This window comes from Pinus tabuliformis, chromosome 1_2 (assembly GCF_031772625.1).
Source record: "Pinus tabuliformis cultivar Carrire ecotype Pingquan chromosome 1_2, CPIR1, whole genome shotgun sequence".
NCBI lineage: Eukaryota > Viridiplantae > Streptophyta > Pinopsida > Pinales > Pinaceae > Pinus > Pinus tabuliformis.
In genome coordinates, this window is record NC_142298.1 from 304,707,198 (window position 1) to 304,726,604 (window position 19,407).

Genomic DNA, 19,407 nt, shown 5'->3' on the forward strand with positions numbered 1-19,407 from the left:
GATTGCGGTAAATCTTGAGAGACTAGTCTCGGTTTAGGGCCTAGTGATCTGGGATTGGATTGTGGTAAATCCTGAGAGACAAGGAGATGGAAAATTCCTCAAGGATAGTGATGGAATTTGGATGTAATTCCAAGTTCGGTTCGGTTGTGATCGGAGCACTGATTTTGGTGTGGTCATGGTTTGATTGGGGTGGAGGTGGTTTAGCCTTTGGATTCCCTTGGTTTTTCTTGGATTGGTTGTTTTATGAGATCCCACATTCATGCTTGGAATATGGCACAGGGGTGACTAGCTGAAAGAGAGATTTTTTTCAGCCATGTCTATGGTTGAGTGGTACGTGGAAGTCCTGAACCTGTTCGGATATTCCTATGATTAATCAAAGCTAAGTTCTCTTACTTTTTCACTTGTTTATATGTGGATTTAATGGATGTCATATTTCTGATAATTATATGGTTTTATGATGGTTATAAGCATGGTTATATGATTGGTTCATGTCATGTTTATTTCATGTATTTACTTGTAATTTTGAAATGGATGGATGCAAGACCTAATTAATGTTATAGCAGTTCAATGGAGAAGGTGGTGATCCTTCTGGTTATGTTTCATAAGTTCTTTCATTCATTCATGCTCTATCATGTATCCTAGACCTATAGGTTGAATTGATGCAAAGTGTTTGACAGAATGTCAGTCTCGGTTGGTGATGCTCAGGCATAGTCCTGAGGTTAGATTTTGATTTTTTTATATTTTCATCATGTCTTTGATGGATTTTGGAGGTTGTAACAAGTTCTGGGCAGATGCCAGGATTCTGGGATATAAAAGTGGCTCAAATATCGAGGACGTTGGCACAAGTCTGCTAAGAAGAGTCCATAGACTCTGGCACATAGTCCTGTGAGAGGGACTCTGGATTTCTGGATGTTGTAATGCCTATAACATGAGAGTGACCATGGGTTAAAAGGCTTAAAACATCAATGGGACTTAGGGACAGAATGTATGAGTGGCTGACATGTCTTATTAGGATGTTGTTGCTGATCTGGATGGGTTTGTTTGATATGTTCCATAGATTCCATTTCCTTAAGGTCATCAAAGAGGTTGAATCCCTTATAGTGTGTTATGCAACCATCTCACAAAATAGAAGCAAACATAGATCAATGCCTTCAAAATCAGCCTCTTTGAGGAGGCAACCTCCTTTACATTACACAAATGAACAATTATTGGATGATACAAATGACTAAACCTCCTTTCTATATATAGGAGTCTAAGGGGTCACAATATAATCAAAGCCGACATAAAGATAATAATAATATAAGTTCACAACAATAACAATAGTGGGCTTCTATGGGGCACACTAATAACAATATGGGGACAATATGGGCTCAATAATAACAATAAGGGCTACAATGACAATAGTATTGGGAGAATCACTAGTATTATAGGTGCCTAACATGCCCCTCTCCTTCAAAAAAGTGTTGTCCTCAATGCTTGAGTAGCTTTGGATGCTTCTGTATAAAATTATCATCCTCCCATGTGGAATATTCAGCAGGTAAGTTCTTCCACTTGATTACATACTCTGAAATTTTTGATTTCGTAGCTATCGAGTTCTTGTTTCTGTGACTACTTCAGGTTCCAATATGATTTTTCCTTCCTCGTCAAGTTCTGGCAATATTGTTTGAACTAGTACCTTGTCACCTATAGCCTTCTTTAAACATGAAACATGGAAAACTGAGTGCACTCAGGAAGCTGTAGGAAGCTCCAATTTGTATGCCATAGTACCAATATTTTGCAACACCTTGTATGGGCCATAATACTTTGGTGATAATTTATTATCCTTCTTAGCTTGCTTGAGGGACATTTTTTTATATGGTTGTAGCTGTAGGAATACCCAGTCACCTACATCAAAACTTCTTTCGTTGCGATGATGATTTGCCTGTTGTTTCATTCTATTATGCGCCAAAGTGAGGTTATCCTTTAAGAGTTGGATAACTTGTTGTTGATTCTTGTTGTAATCTTACATTGCTTGAAACTTAGAATTTTCTCTTAAACATGGTGTGATGGATGGTGGATGATATCCATAAAGTGCCATAAATGGGGTCATTTTTGTTGTAGTATGGAAGGAATTTTTATACCACCATTCAACCAGAGGCAACCATTTGACCCATTGTGTCTATTTATCAAAGACAAATCAACGAAGATATCCTTCCAAACATTTGTTTACTATCTCAGTTTTCCCATCAGATTGAGGATGATAAGATGAGCTATGAGCTAACTAAGTATCGAGGCAAGAAAATATTTTTTTCCAAAAATTTCCAGTGAAAATGGGATCTTTGTCGCTTACAATAGTCATTGGGTTTCCATGTAGCTCTTGAATTGTTTCCACAAATGAAATAGAAATTGTATTGGCTTTAAATGGATGAGATAATGCACAAAAGTTTGCATACTTGGTAAGTATGTCAACTACCACCATGATGACACTCTTTCCTTGAACGGACTTGGGTAAACCTGTGATAAAATCCATTGAAACCTCCTCCCAACATTGGCTTGGAATGGATAAAGGTTGTAATAGACCTGGGGTCTTAATTGTTTCAACTTTATTTTGTTAGCAAACCAAACATTCCGCCACAAACTTTTGAATATCCGATTTAAGGCCATCCCAAAAAAATTCCTTCTTAACCCTATGGTAAGTTACTAAAAATCACGAGTGCCCTCCTAAGGGAGAAATGTGCAATTCCATAAGAATATTTTGTTTGAGTTGGGAATTCTTACATAGGTATAAGCGATCTTTGTACCATAACAAATCATTTTTCCAGCTAAATGTATCATATGTACTGGGATATTGTTGTAAATTTTGAATGAGTGCCCACACTTATTCGTCATTCTTCCATTCATCCCTTGCTTCATTTTTCCAATATGGTTGGATAATAGAAATGGCGCAAAGCAATGCTTCCACATCCTCATCCTTTCTTGAGAGTGCATCTGCCACAACATTTTGCTTCCCTTTTTTGTATATGATTTCAAGTCATAACCCAACATATTTGTGACCCATTTTTGCTGCTCTTCTGAAGATAATATTTGTTCTAAAATGTATTTAAAACTATCATGATCTATTTTTACCTTGAAGTGTCTTCCCATTAGGTAGGGTCGCCATTTCTTAAGTGCATGTAGTATTGCCAACATTTCCTTCTCATAAATAGCTCTGTGTAAATATTTTCCTTTGATTGGATGACTTTCGAAAGAAATGGGTCTTTCTTCTTGCATTAAAACAACACCAATTCCATTTCCCGAGGCATCACATTCCATAATAAAGGTTTTTGTGAAGTCAGGTGTAGCTAAGACTGATGCTTGGCACATTGCCTCTTTAAGATGTTCAAAGGCCTTTGTTGCTTCTCGAGTCCATGAAAATGCATATTTCTTCAATAATGTTGTTAGAGGTGCTTCTATTCTCCCATAATTCTTAACAAACTTGCGATAATACCCTGTCAACCCGAGAAATCGTCACATATGCTTTATGGATGTGGGGATTTTCCATTCCTTAATGGATATAATTTTTCTAGGGTCTACCTTAACACCTTCATTAGATACAATATGACCTAGATATTCCACCTCTTGTACTCCACAAAACATTTGGAGCTTTTTGTATATAATTGTTTCTCCTCCAATAGTTTGAGCACCCTGTCAACATGTTGAACATGATCCTTACAAGACTTGTTGTAGATTAGTATATCATCAAAAAATACTAACACAAATTTCCTAAGGAAGGGTTTGAAAATGGAATTCATTAAACCTTGAAATGTATAAGGTGAATTGGTAAGGCCAAAAGGCATGACCAAAAGTTCATAATGACCCTCCTGAGTTCTAAATGTTGTTTCCGGAATGTCTTCAGTCTTCATTCTGATTTGATGATATCCCGAATGAAGATCCAACTTGGTGAAGTAAATTGATCCATGAAATTCATCAATGGCATGAATGGAAAATTTATCTTTAATAGTGAGCTTGTTGAGCTCCCTATAATCTGGACACATGCACCATGATCCATCCTTCTTGTGCACCAATACTACTGGAGCAGAGAACGAAATTTGACTAGGTTGAATTATACCAGCCTCTAGCATTTCTGCAACCATATGTTCCATTTCACTCTTTTGGTCATAGGGATATCTGTAAGGCCTAATGTTTAGAGGATCACTTCCTGGAATCAAATGAATAGCATGATCATGATCACGAATAGGTGGGAGGACTTTGAGACTCTCAAACACCTTGGAATGATTATCCAATACTTTTTGGAGATTTGGAGAAATATATGATTTCGATGTGGGAACCTCTAGCGAACATAATTGTGCAACTACGCCTCGCTGTTCTTTATTTAGAATCTTTGTCCTTCTATTATAGCTGATTATCTTTCCTGGTTTCCCTGCGATACCCCTTAATTCAACTTCCTTTCCTTTTGAACAAAATTTCATGAAAATTTCTTGAAAATAAAAAGTTATTGTACCCAAGGATTGTAGCCATTGGACTCCCAGTACAACATCAGCACCACCCATTGGAATGGAAAGCATTGGGATATTCAATACATATTCTCCCACGGATAGATTGATATTATGGCACTTTCCAGAGAAATTTATGGTTCCTCCACTTGCAACCATCGCTTGACACTCCGGTGTTGGATATAGGAAATAATTCAATTCCTTGGCTATCTTACAATGAGTAAATTATGGGTGCTTCCCGAATCAATCAACACTATTACCTTTTTCTTCTTGATATGTCCTTCTATCTTGATAGTTTGAGGAGTGGTAATTCTGTCCAATGCATTACAATATATGATCGGATTCATTTCTTCTTTCTCTAGGGTTTTTCCCTGGTGTATATCCTCTTCTTTTGACATTTCTTGTTCCTTTTCTTCCTCCTCTTCAAAATCTATGCAAAATAATTTCTTCTCAGCACACTTATGACCTTTAGTGTATTTGCTATCACAACCGTAACAAAGCCCTTTTGCTCTTTTTCCTTCAATTTTTTGTGGTGTCAACCTTATAGGTTGCGGAAGGCTAGGGGCAACAACACTTCTGTCTTTATAGTTGTAAGTAGTAGGCTTCCTGTTTTCCATAATTTTTCTTTCCATTTTTCTTGCCAACCTGAATGCCTTCTCCAATGAATCAGGTTCCCAAAGGTGAACCTCATGTTGGATGTTATCCTTTAAATTCCCTATGAACACATCAATCCTATGCTCCTCTAGAATATCTTTTAACCTTATAGTCAATTTTTGGAAGTCCTCAATGTGCTCCATCATTGAACCCTTTTGTTTGAGATTTATCTTAGCTTCCATGTCATTCATATTAGCTTCCACGCCATCCATCTTAGCTTCCACGCTTTTCTTTAAACCATCCATCTTAGCTTCCACATCATTCATCTTAGCTTCCATGCCTTTCCTTAAACCATCCATCTTATCTTCCACGCCATCCATATTAGTCTTTCTTTAAACCATCCATCTTAGCTTCTGTTACTTTTTGTGAAAGTGAATTTTGTTGCACTTGATCTCGTAATTTTGATATATCATGTTGCATTTATTCTTCTTCTTCATGAGTCATGCTAGAGCTTTCAGGCTGTTTATTAGGTGTTTCCATTTTCTTTCTTTGGGGCATCAATTAATGATAATTATGCTTCACTATGCCCTTTTAATTCCTTCAAACTATTTTTTCAAACCAAGCTATGCAAAATTTAAAAAAAAACTACACACCTTTTTTCACTTTGTACGATCTCGATATTGAAGATGATGTATCTCTGAAATTTTGGATCTTCAAGGTCTGAAATTACTAGTTGTTGTATCCCTTTGTGTCCTCTTTCCAATGCCACCATTCTGATCAAAATTGGATTCTCCAAAAAAGAGTTATGCCAATCTCCCAAGATGACCTAATTATACACCTTTTCAGTAGAGCAAACTTGTATGAAGTGACACGTGTCACTTTTTCAACCTTCAAACTTGAAAACAATGCAAAGAAAACTATAGTCCGTTCTATTTCTATAACTTCTTACGAAATTTCAATCTGATACTCAGAGAAAAAGTTATGATGATTTTCCCAAGGTCACATGTTTGAGATATAATTCAGGATCCTACAAAAACCCTACATTCCTTGGATCATATCTCCGAAAATATAGCAAGAAAAGATCTGAAATTTGGACCCGAGTTTCAAAGAGATTTCATCTCAAATGGGTTTTGTTTTTAGCTTCTGAAATGTCGCAAAAAAAAAATATAGCGAAAATTTCACGATGACCTGTTTGAAGCAGCGAAACCCTAGAATCCAAGCTCTGATTCCAAATGTTATGCAACCAACTCACAAAATAGAAGAAAAGATAGATCAACACCTTCAAAATCAGCCTCTTCAAGGGGGAGCATCCTTTACATTACAGAAATGAATAGTTCTTGGATGATACAAATGACTAAACCTCATTTCTATATATAGGAGTTTAAGGGGTCACAATATAATCAAAGCCGGCATAACAATAATAATATAAGGGAACAACAATAACAATAGTGGGCTTCTATGGGGCACACTAATAACATTATGGGGACAATAGGGGCACAATAATAACAATAAGGGCTATAATGACAATAGTAATGGGAGAATCACTCGTATTATAGGGGCCTAACATAGTGACCTCTCTCGTCGCATCTTTACCCTAGTTGGTCAGTTTCTTGGGTAGACGTGGAAGGAGGGGGTGTTACACATAGTCTATGTAGAATAATTTCTTCTCATTTCATTTATGCCACTTACAATGTTTGTTGTCACAGCTAAAACATAATCTCTTTTCTGTTTTTCCATCCATTTGTTGAGGAGTCAACCTTGTTGGTTTAGTAAAGGGAGCATGATTTTCTGTATTTATTGGTGACCAATTTCCTAGTGGCCATATTTTTACTTCCAACTTTCCTTGCCATATTGTAAGCATGCTTTAGATATTTAGGTTCAAAGAGATTCGCCTCAAGTTAGACGCTTTCCTTTGAAGTTCCCATAAATAGGACTAATAAATTATCCTCTAAAATATTCTTTACCCTTAAACTCAACTTTGGGAGTTGTTGAATGTGCTTGGTAGCTAGACATTTTTTTCGAATATTTACCAATCTATTTAAGAATGTATCTCTCTTAATATCCCCGTAATGTGTTATCAATTCCTCTGTAAAAATGGACCAAGATATAGCAAAATCATTTTTCCTTTCACACAACCATTGATACCATACATATTGGTATTTCTATAAAAACATGGAACCAATACTTACCCTTTGTAAGGATGTAACTTGGTGTAGATCAAAGTATTGCTCCATCTAAAATATTTATGTTATAAGATCATTACCATCAAACTTCCTCATATCAATCTTCAGAACTTAGTAATTCCTTGGTGATGATTTGAATCCCTTATGATATGGATCTTGGATTGAAAATTCATGGTTATGATTAAGTGATTCAATATTTGTGCCCTCCAATTGTGATAGCATACTCCCCATATGAGATTGATTCTCAATGCCATTCTTCTCCTTATGTTCCTAATTTTCTTAGATCACTACATCCCTTTTAGGGAGATATTTTAATAGAATTTTTTGCAATTATTTTAGTTCTTCCTTGATAGATTTTTGTATATCTTCCTTGAAACTTTGCATTTCTTCATTATTTTCATTAATCTTATTTTATATTCCTTCCTTATTTTTATCATATTATTTTCCATATATTTTTTAAGCTTTTCTTGAGAATGTAATAAATATACCTTTTTAAACGTACTACCATACATTTCATTAACTTTCTTCCCCAATTGAGATAATGTAAATTCTAAGTCCTCACTTTCCTCAGGAGTCAAGGTTGAGCCTTCAACAAGTTTAACTAGTGTAGTAGCTTTCTTTAGAGGTATGTTCGAAACTAATAATAGTACTCCTTTTTATAACTTTCAATCGCCAAAAAAAAGATCTTCTAATTAACAGTTAGGTCACTTGTAAGTTACATATCTTTAAAACATTAATTTGGACACTATGTGAATGGTTGAAGTTTTTCTTGATATATCTTTGAGATTTAAGTCCTTTTAGATGTGAAACTTTGGTTTGTGATACTTTAATATGTCTTTACAATTCCACTAGTATGACCATAATTTGATGTGCCAAGTGAAAGTTAGCATAACTTTTCCAAAACTTGTTAATTTTTTGCTTATTCCCGTGAGAAAAGTTGTATAGCATGCCTTGTGTCCAATTTTTCAAATATAATTTTGAATTTTGTATTAGAGGTACTTCTTTATGTCTCATGAAATCCATGAATATTTTATAGTTTAAGAATTCCTAGAAAAGAATATATAGCAAAAATACCAAGTTTCAATATCTAAAATTTATTTCAGAACTGTTCACAAACCCTAACTTCCACAAGGTATAACTCCAAAATTATATAAAGCAAATTCTAAATTTTGAATCAAATATTTTCCTAGATTTCTCCTCAATGTGATCCAAGTTTCACCCTTTGAAACCTCCCAAAAATATTTATTGTGAAAATTCCAAACTAACATGTTTGAAATTGATTTCAAGATGATTAAAGAACCCTAACTTACTTACAAACATATATTAAATATTATAGCAAATCAAGATCTAAAATTTGAATCATATGTTTTAATATATTTCTCCTTAATTTGGTTCAATTTTCACACTATGAAACCTTACAAAAAAACATAAATTATAGTGAAAAATATGAACTGACTAGTTTGACACTAATTTCATGAGCATTCATGAATCCTAACTCCCCTAGAGTATATATCTGAAAATATAATGAACCAAGATATGAAATTTGAATTAGATGTTGTCTGAGATTTCTCCTCATTGTTCTCCAAGTTTCACCATCTGAAACTTCTCAAAAAAAAATTATAACAAAAATGCCACAATGACTTGTTTGAAGCAACAAAACCCTAGGATCATGAGCTCTAATACCAAATGTGATGAACCTTGTGCCTTAAAAATGATAAGAAACCAATAATTACAATAATATTCAAGGGGTAAGCCTCCTTTTACAATGAATACAATGTACAAGACAATATTTAATGATTCTAAGACTAGGTCTCCTAAGTGTGGTGTGTGTGTGTGGAAGATAAAGGGCACAATTATAATAAAATGGGATCATAAGGGGTTCTAGCTAACATAACAATATAACAATAGTAATGTAATAACTCAATATATTGGCCTTAATAAGGGTTTTAGAGTTAACATGGGGCTTATATAGGGCTTAACATAGTGAAGGGGTGTCCCTCTCTTGTGTGGTTAGCATTCTTAAGGGTATTAGTGAGGGGATTGAGCAACTTGAATGATGACTAAAGAAAATGTGCAATGTTCATAGTGATGACCCATATAGTTCTAAGGTGTTAATATATGGAATTGTGAACTAAGAATAGTCACAAATAGCTAAGGATATACTAGGAAAAAGTTTTAAATGATCAGGGATAACAACTAAAAAGTAAGAAGAAATGTTATTGGAAATTTTATAATGAGACATGGAGAAGTATTATGAAAAAATGAGAATCAACTACTAGAGAATGTACTTGATTGATCTGCACTCATTGTTTCATGAGTGGATTGATGATATATTGAGACTTCATATAAGGGAAACTTATCAAGTTTGTTTCGTTAAGGGTAAAAATGATGAGGTATACTTGAAAGTTTAACAGTTTACTTAAATACGGGAAATATGTGAAAAATTGAGCATATTGATTAGGTGACTTATCCCTGCCAAGTAAATTTTCAACTTCTTTGTTGAAAGAATAAGAAATGATTATTGAAAAGCAATTGGAATCTCAATGAGAATAGCACACTCATAGTATTGATGATCTAGCCCTAATTGAAAGACATAACCAAAATATGTCCTAGATGGATGTTTAATGATATTGTTGCATTAAATCAAATAAATTGTATTCATTGTTTATACATGTTAATAACTTTGATTGATGAATCATGATAAGAATTCTTATGATTTTTTTCTCTCCATGTGATATGTAATGAAATGATTATCATGTCATGTTATGAGGTTATGTTAACATGTGGTTTCATTTAGGACACTGATGTAACGTTGTATATTTGATAAATATATGTTAATGCTATAATAATATGATGGTATTCATGATGTGATGGCATGTAGCATGTGTGAGTATATGGGTCCTATTATTCATGATTTTGTGATAACAATGATGTAGTGTTGTCATAATGACATGCAAAATGTAGCATGTGTATTCTTTTTTATGATATGATGTTTTATGATTATATCACTAATACATTGGTTGGATATTGTGTAGTGGTGATTTACAAGGAATCCACTAGTAGGTTTACAGGGCTAGTTTACTTGATGATCTCATGGGAGCCCATAACTATGAGGGAGAATGTGTAACACCTTATGGGCTAGGGACAAAGTCAGCCAACTATTTATTCCAGTCTTTCTTTTGTCTTGAATGGTTCTCAATGGGATATGGGACCATCATGAGAAGGTTGATGCATGAAATTGGAGTTGTGATGTTTAAATCCAATAAATGGATATAGATTTGATTGCCAATGGAGTTATGAGATTGGACTTTGATGCCTGGGGATTTTTACCTTACTGAGTTGTGGCAGGAGTTGGGCCAACCTTTTGAGATGTCTGGGGTACGTGAGTACTAGCCAAATGTTTGCTTGGGAATATGAGGTTTGGAGCCTTGGGATCATGATAAACCAAGGTGGATTTAAGCTTGGCATTTCAAAAGTAGAGAAGTGATTGAGAATTTATCGCACTTCCCAGGAACCTTTGATTTTTTTAATGAAAATAGTGAAGTGATAGAGCATTTCTCACACTTCTCGGAACTTTTGATGGTTATTTTTCAAAAGTAGTGAAGTGCTAAAGTGTTTCTCACATTTCTTGGGAAATTTCAATGCCTCATATGGTCACTTGGTGTGGTCTTATACTAGTTCAGTAGAGGGTGATGTGGAAGATACGAGGAGAAAATTTAAAGAAACAAAAAAAAAAGTGATAGCATAATCAAAGTTAACTTCGAGAGGGAGTATGTAATGCCCCATATTATGGAATTAATAATAATAATAATAATAAATATATAAATAAAATAAATAAACAATAAATTGAAGATCCCAACAAAAAAAAAGGAACTAAAGTAAAAGAGTAAAATAAGAAAGAAAATTTCCGGAAAATTTGATAGATAGGGACAAGTAAAGAGAACGGGCTCCACAATCTGAACTAGGGTTTTGCTTTAGGGTTTTGACATCGGTCACCATGGCCGGGGGTGGAGGAGGGAGTTCTTCACCCTCCTACAGTCAAGTGGTTGCAAACAGAAGCAAGGGAGTTGGATCGCATCACTTCAAGAAACCAACAGAGGTGGTAACATAGGCTATGAATACAGAAAAATCGGAAACCATCAGACCTCAAGGATAGGAAGAGAATCATGAGGAAGCTAGTAAGGAGAAGAGGACAAAGGTTAGCAGTCAGAAAGTTGCTCCTATGAGTACATCATGGGCCTATAAACCCAAGTCTACCACTATTCCTCGAGTCGTTTTAAGTGACCCAACGCTGCAAGTGCACAGAGAACACATGAAGGAATACGTTGTTAACTATAAATTTATGGGGATTTGGCCGACGAAGAAGGATTTGCAAGCATGGATAAGGAACCACTAGAAACCAAAGGGAAAATTGACCTTCACCTTGGGTCCAAGGGCTTATTCACAGTGGTGTTCACAAGCTTAGAGGATAAAGACAGAGTGTTCGAGGGAGGACCCTATTTTTACTCTTTTGTGGGCCTTTATATGAGACCATGGGTAATGAACTTTTTCCCAGAACAAGAAACTTTCACCTTGGTGCCGATATGGATAAGACTCTTCTCCCTTCCTTTAGATTATTGGCTGTCAAAGTCTCTCAAAGGCTATCGGCAACAAGCTAGGGCATTTTATAAAGATCTTAGATGCTACTCTAAGAGGTAAATACACTTCCTTCGCCCAGATATGTGTGGAAATGGACTTATCTACGGCACTTCTAGATGCAATAATTTTAGAAGTGTATGACAAGGAAGGGGTGCAGGCGGTGGACTATGAACACGTTACATTTAGGTGCCATAAGTGCCATTAACACAGGCACCTATACAGGGACTACCCATTGAACAAGCTGGAGAGCAATACGAAAGCCACTACAAGCAAGGATCCCGAAGGTTTTAGTAAGGTTGGGGGTAAAGGAAAAGGAGGCAAGCCGTACCAAAAGAAAATTAATGAAGGCGGACAACCGAGCCACAATAGTTTCAAGATCTTAGAAGAAGAAGTTGAAGACAACGAGACAAACCAGGAATCGTAGAATATTACCACTCAGAAGGAAAGGGATGCTAATATGGAGGATATACCAAAAAATAGTAAACAAAAGGATGATATACTGAGCATTATGGAGCTCAGTAGGGACCACGAGATGACCCCAAGTGAGGCTGGAATGGAAGACCATGAACTGCAGGAGATTCTAGAGAGGGAGAATTTAGATCTAGAAAAGTTTCTGGAGCAGGGAATCACCAAAGGGGTAGACTCTCTACCAAAAGAGGAGTTTGACAGGGTTCAACAACTCTTCCTCTGGAGATCACAAACGAAGTGTTCTGGAGTCAAAATAAACCATGATAGAGAGGAGAATAGGGGAGTGAAAACGATGGAGGATACACTGATGCATTCTTCCAAGAACCCGGGTAGTAAAAGAGGAAGAAAAAAATAGAATGAGATGTTGACCGAATGTGGGAAACTCATGATTAACTCAGGCAAGATGAGGGATCTTACCAGTTACTCCATTGCAAACCTTTCTTAATGAAGCTTACAACCTGGAACATTAGGGGTCCAAGAAGTAAAAGGAAACAAAGAACTCTTAGCAGTGGAATAAAAGAAGGAAAATCATATATGGTTTTTATTCAGGAAACAAAATGTTCGATGGACAAGATCAGAGAGATACACAGCAAATGGTTAATCGAGTATGAGTATCTAGAGGTTAAAGCAAATAACTCGGCGGGGGGATTCTTCCTCTATGGGATCCTCAAAAACCTGGAATCCTAGATGTTGAAGCTTCTAGGAACTATCTATTGTTGGTGATTCAACCTTTGGGTGATAAGGAGATCTACATGATCACTAATGTCTACGGCCCTCAAAAACTACAAGACAAACTTAAGATTCTCACCTCCCTTGAGAAGCTAGGAGAGAGATATCCTGATATGCCCTGGATTCTGGCGGGGGATTTCAATATGATCAAATCTCTTACAGAGAAAAAAGGCGGTACCAAAAAACTAGGCAGAGATTTCATTGCCTTCCAGAACTTCATGAATAACATGGGGCTAGTAGACACCAAAACAATAGATGGAATTTTTACTTGGAATAATAAGAGGGGAGGGGATTTTCAAGTCACCTCTAAACTAGATAGATTCGTAATCTCAGAGAACCTCTTTCTCAAAGGCCGTGATATGTCAACTTCAATCCTTCCCTTCGGAGGCTTGGACCACTGGCTTGTCCAGCTTGAAGATACTTTCATGGGTATACTGAGGAACATGCCTTTTAGGTTTGAAAATGTCTGGCTCTCTCACCCTGACTTCACCAGCAATATTAACAAATGGTGGGAGGAATATATGCATGTTCAAGGCACTAAAATGTTCATGTTGCAGCAAAGACTTAAACACATCAAATCTAGGCTTAAATATTGGAACAAAAAGGAGTTTGGGAATATATTTAAAGACAAAAGAGAAGTTGAGCAGAAACTCCAGGAGATTAATCAGATCATCATCTCAGAAGGTTTTATCGAAAAACGGAGAATTCGGGCTGACTCTCTTCAGAATGAATGGGACAATCGGTGCAAGCAAGAGGAGATTTTCCGGAGACAGAAATCGAGGGTGCAGTGGATTAGAGAAGGATAAAGAAACACGAATTTTTTTCATGGATCAACCTTATATCACTGATCTAATAACAGAATTTCAAAACTTAAAGATTCTAAAGGGAAAGAGCTCGCCTCTCACAAAGAATTGGAATGTGTCCTAGTTCAACACTTCCTTAGCATAGCAGAGGATCCTCTCGTAGACAGATCTCGGTTCATTAACAAATTCACCAATTTTATTCCTAAGCTTGTAACCAGGGAAGAAAACCACAATCTTAATAGGCCAGTGTCTGAAGAGGAGGTTAGTGAAGTTATCAATGAGATGCAAAATGGGAAATATCCTGGCCCTGATGGCTTTAACGTGGACTTCTTCAAAGCTTTCTAGAAAATTGTCCAACAAGATATCCTTGATGTTGTGGAAGACTCTAGAAGATCCAAAACTGTTTTGAAAGTTCTTAATGCCTCTTTCATAGCTTTGATTCCAAAGCAGGAAAAATCTATGACACTGGACATGTAATGTGGTGTACAAAATCATTTCCAAATTGATCGCTAATAGACTCAAACCTCTTCTTCCTGCTCTTGTCTCAGAGGAGCAAACTAGATTTGTGGAAGGAAGACAGATTCTCAACAACATCATGCAAGCTCACGAGGTGGTACTCTCTATAAAGAGCAATAAGCATGCTGGTATGATCATGCAGCTTGACCTAGCGAAAGCTTATGATAAGCTAAGTTGGTCTTACATGAAGGCAGTGCTAAGAGCCTATGGCTTCAACCACAACTAGATAAGATGGGTTATGGCCCTTGTATCCACGACCAGCTTCTCCATTATGTTTAATGGATCTCCCTCTAGAACCTTTATGCCTTCTAGGGGTCTCAGACAAGGGAATCCACTCTCCCCCTTCCTCTTTTTTCTCATGATGGAAGGGCTAGGCAGAGCGATCAATAGGGAAAATTCTGAAGGAAAAATCTAGGGTCTGAAACTTACTCTAGATGGTGTTGTTTCTACTCATCAACAATTTGTGGATGACACAATGCTGCATGGCATTCCTATGGTCAAGGAAGCCAGAGCCTTCAAAGAAATCCTGACCAACTTTCAGTTGGCTGCTGGTACAAAGGTAACCCTTGACAAATCAAAGGTGTTCTTTTTTAACACCGACATTGCAGACGGGGAGCTCTTGGCGCGGTGGAACCAGCTGCCTGTGCCTGCGGCGGCTGGGCTTCCGCTGGTGGGGGTACTGCTTGCCCATCCAGCTGCCTTCATCTGGTGCTTCGTGCTGCCAGTTTCTTCCTGCTCCGGGGCTTGCTGCATCTGGTGGTTCTGCGACCCTCGCTCAGTGCCCTTCTTCCTCAGCGAGACTCGATTCTTTCGGCCTCAACTGGTGTATCCGGGTATGGCTGCCTCCCATCTGCACGGCCGTGGTCCAGGGTTTTGTTTCGAGCTTGCGGCGGCGGCGTTTTCCTCGGCTTCCTCGGCTTTTCTCTGTTCACCGACCGACCCTTCATCTTGGCGGTTTAAGCAAGGGTTTTGGGCCTTTGTTCTTTGTGCTGCGCCGCAAAGCAGGGTCAAGGGGTTTCGGCTTCCTGACGTTCTTCATGGGGGCGAGGTGGCTGCCCTAGCCGCCTCTGCCCCCGAATCCGACCCGCCTCAGCTCTTGTCGGGACCTGTTTTGGGCTCCCTTGCTGAGGCTGGGTTCTTTTTTGGTCCTTTGCTTGTAACCAAGGCAGCCATGGAGAGTGTTGAGGGATCTGAGGTGTGGAGTCTTTCTCTGCACCGATTCGTGCTGCTTTTCTATGGCTGTTGCGGGTTGTTTCTTTTTCTGGCTTCTCTGGACATATGGGCGGATTTCTTCCTCTGGCTTCTGAGGTATTGGTGGAGAGTTGAGGGGATGGGGGAGGTGTGACTACCTCTACCAATTCGTGCCTCTCCCCTCTGTTATTTTGGCAGCCATTTTGAAATATTTCTGTACTCATCCGGAGCTATCGTTTATTTACTGTTTTATTTTTCTTGTAAAGGGTAGGCGTATACCCCTGTTGGGGTTTACATACCCTGTATCTAGCTGCCCTGTCTATGGGCTTTATCTTCTGGAGGCCCTGCTGAGGGTTGTATCTGCATACTTCCCAGAAGTATTGGTTATTGTAAGTGGTTTACCCACAATACTGCATATGCGTTTCAGCATCTACAACATGTAATTTTCTGAAATTAATGGAAATTACGCGCTCTATTTCCTCGGAAAAAAAAAAACACCGACATTGCTATTTAGCGGAATTGTTGGGTTGTGTTATATTCTTTCCACGACTAGCTATATTAGGTTGGGTGGACCTACCTCTGGTTTTCGGTCCATGGTTTTGGATGCGATGGATTTTGGTCCATGGTATTGGATGCTTTGGCATGTAAAAATATGTATTGTAACATTAAAAAGAACATAATGAAAAATCAAGCTGGTAATCCCGGTTTTGGGATCCAGGGGAAAATCTATGTGTTTATGTGTTTTATGTGTTTTATGTGTTACACTCTCGCATTATTTATTTTCTATGTTTTAGAATTTGTATGCAGGTAATTTTTGTACGGGGTTAAAACCTACAGGAACCTTACCAAAATTCGTGGGTTTCAAAGGGATCAGTTACCTTCTAAGTACCTTGGAATGCCTCTTACTAACAAACCTCTGAGCAAGGGAGTGTGAGAGCCAATAACTAATAAACTTCAGGACAAAGTCAGGAAATGGACCTGCAGATCTTTGAATATGGTGGGGAATCTTGTGCTTACTAAGGTTGTACTGCACGTTATACCCATTTTCATGTTTTCATCTCTTCCTGCTCTTAAAGGAGTTATGCAACAAATCCAGAGTATTCAATGAGATTTTCTTTGGGGCAAGGGGGGAGAGAAAAAGAAATGGTCTTTGGTAGCTTGGGACAAGCTCTGTAAACCTAAGGCCCATGGTGTTTTGGGGCTAGATGACCCTGAAATCCTCAACAGAGTTTCGGGAGCCAAACTTTGGTGGAGGTGGCTCAAGGAATCAACCACCCCTTGGGCCAAGATTTGGAAGCATAAATATGCAATAATTGGCAGGAAAGGGATCAAATCCAAATGTCTGGGCTCATCAAGGTCTCCCACATTTGGAACCTTACTTGGGAGAATAGAGCCATTTTCCAGAAGCATAGTTTCTGGGAGATTCGAGATGGGAACCTTGCACGGTTTTGGGAGGACAACTGGCAGCAGGAACCAAATTTGTTTAGGGAAGGACTAACTGCTCTCAAAAATGACACTGACAACAAAGATTTACTTATGGTAAGTGACTTCTAGGATCAGGTAAGGAACAGTGGTAAATGGAGAATGTGGAAGGATCTTGGTTATAGTGAAGAGAGTCCTTTGAAGGCCCAGGCAAAGTCTCTTGCTCTTGACTTGGAGCAGAGGAATATTTTGGTGTCATCCTCGTCTGACCAACTGAGATGGGTTCGAAACACCGAAGGCACCTTCAACCTCAAAGAAGCTAAATGCATGGCCCTAGGTTTCTATTATCCAAACCCTGATCAGGTTTGGAATGACCTTTGGTAGAACTCGCAATGGATGAAAATCAAGTTGTTTATGTGGTTAGTTCACCAAAAGAAAATTCTCACATGGGAGAGTCTTTTGAAAAATGGCTTTGTTGGCCCATCCAAATGCCATCTATGTGGCCTACAGGAGGAGACGATGGAACATTTACTAAACCTCTTCCCCCTCACCTCTACCCTGTGGGATTGGGCGGCCTTAGTCTTCAAGTAAAGTGACAAGGACAGACTCAGCATCACCAAGACTTTGAAGAATTGGAGGAAATACTTCTCAGGTAATGAAATCATTAACAAGGCTTGGACTCTGGTTCTAGGCTTTATCATCTGGGATGTCTGGAAAGAACGCAATGGCAAGATTTTCAAGAACAAAACAGGCTCGAACCAGAACATCATTGTCCAAATTTTACGACAACTCAAAGATACAGTAGAAACCCTTATGTGGAAAATTCCTAAGGACCCCCCTTCGCCCTAGGATGCTCGCATACTACTGTAGTTGTGTATCCATTCTCTGGTTCCCCAAGGCACTATTAAGGGTGTGAGAAAAACAGTTGTTGGTAAAGATATCTGACATCCTCCTCCACATGGTTTTCATAAAATAAATATAGACGGGGCCTCTAAGGGCAACCAAGAGATGGCTGGATTTGGCGGTGTCATAAGAGATGAGCAGGGGTGCATAAAGGATATCTTTCACAGTCATTTGGGGACTGCCACTAATAACATGGTGAAGCTCATGGCCTTAGAGCAGTGCCTGGAAATCCTGATGGAGTCAAATTTACATAACACCATCATTGAAGCTGACTCTGAATTGGTTATTAATGTGGCCAAGAAAATGTGTAATGGAACGGCCCCTGGAAAAGTGTCGAAACACTAGAGGCTCTCACAGGTCTTTCAGCATATTCATTCACACCTGGGAACCGTCAGCTTCGTTCATGTGCGAAGAAAATCCAATATGTTAGCTGATCATCTAGAAAATGAAGGGGTGCTATGTAAGGAAAGCTATATTCAGTACGACTGGGAGTCTTTACCCTCTGGTAAACTGCGTGATGATTATCAACAATAGGCAGCCAAAGACATGGCGTATCTCCAGACCATGAATAATGAGCAGGAGAAAGACTAGCAGGGGTTGAAGGAATGGCATAAACCCAAAGTAAAGAGAAGGACTAAGCGGTGAGATAACGATGCACAAGAGGCGTTAGATCATGTAAGATCAACAGACATATATGGTGGAAAAGATTAGTGAGAGTAGGAGAGGGCAGAAGTCCTTGAGCCCAGCTGAAGTGCTGCATTAAATCCTGACCGTCGATCTTATTTCCAAACGATGACGTCACATGTAACTACGAGCGTTTAGCTATTTGTAACCCGCATGCTAGTTGAATGGCCGCAGACCATAGGTTTTATGTGCATCCGCCATCGATTGGATATCGGGTGCTAAAGTGGTTGGAGTTTAAGTCTAAGAGCGAACCCAAAGTTTTATGGACCAAGGTTCATAATCTATATCAGCTTCGGGAAGCTATTAAGTGGCGATCAAGTTCCCAATGCGATGTTGCGACAACCGTCAGATCAAGAACCAGATCGATGGCGAAGATTTAATTGCAAATCGCATTCGGTAAAAGAGTCGGGTCAGCGTTAAACCCAGTTTTGTGATATTGCGATATTGGGATATTACAATATTGCGATATTGCGATGTGCCAAGGTTGCAATATTGCAATATTGCAAGGTGCAATGTGCCAAGGTTGCGATGTTGCGATGGATTATGGATCGTTAGATCAAAGGGTTGATCGAACGGTGGCAGTGAACTCTCGCTTTCGCTGGCATCAAGTGTTGGTGGCTTGCAGACTTGAAGTTTTATAGACCAAGGTTCATTTTCTATATCGGCTCCGGGGAGCGGTTATGGGGCGCGCAAGGTCCCAATGCGATGTTGCAACAATCGTCGGATCAAGAACTAGATTGACGGCAGAGATTTAATCGCAAATCGCATTCGGTAAATGAGTCTGGTCAGAGATAAACCCAATTT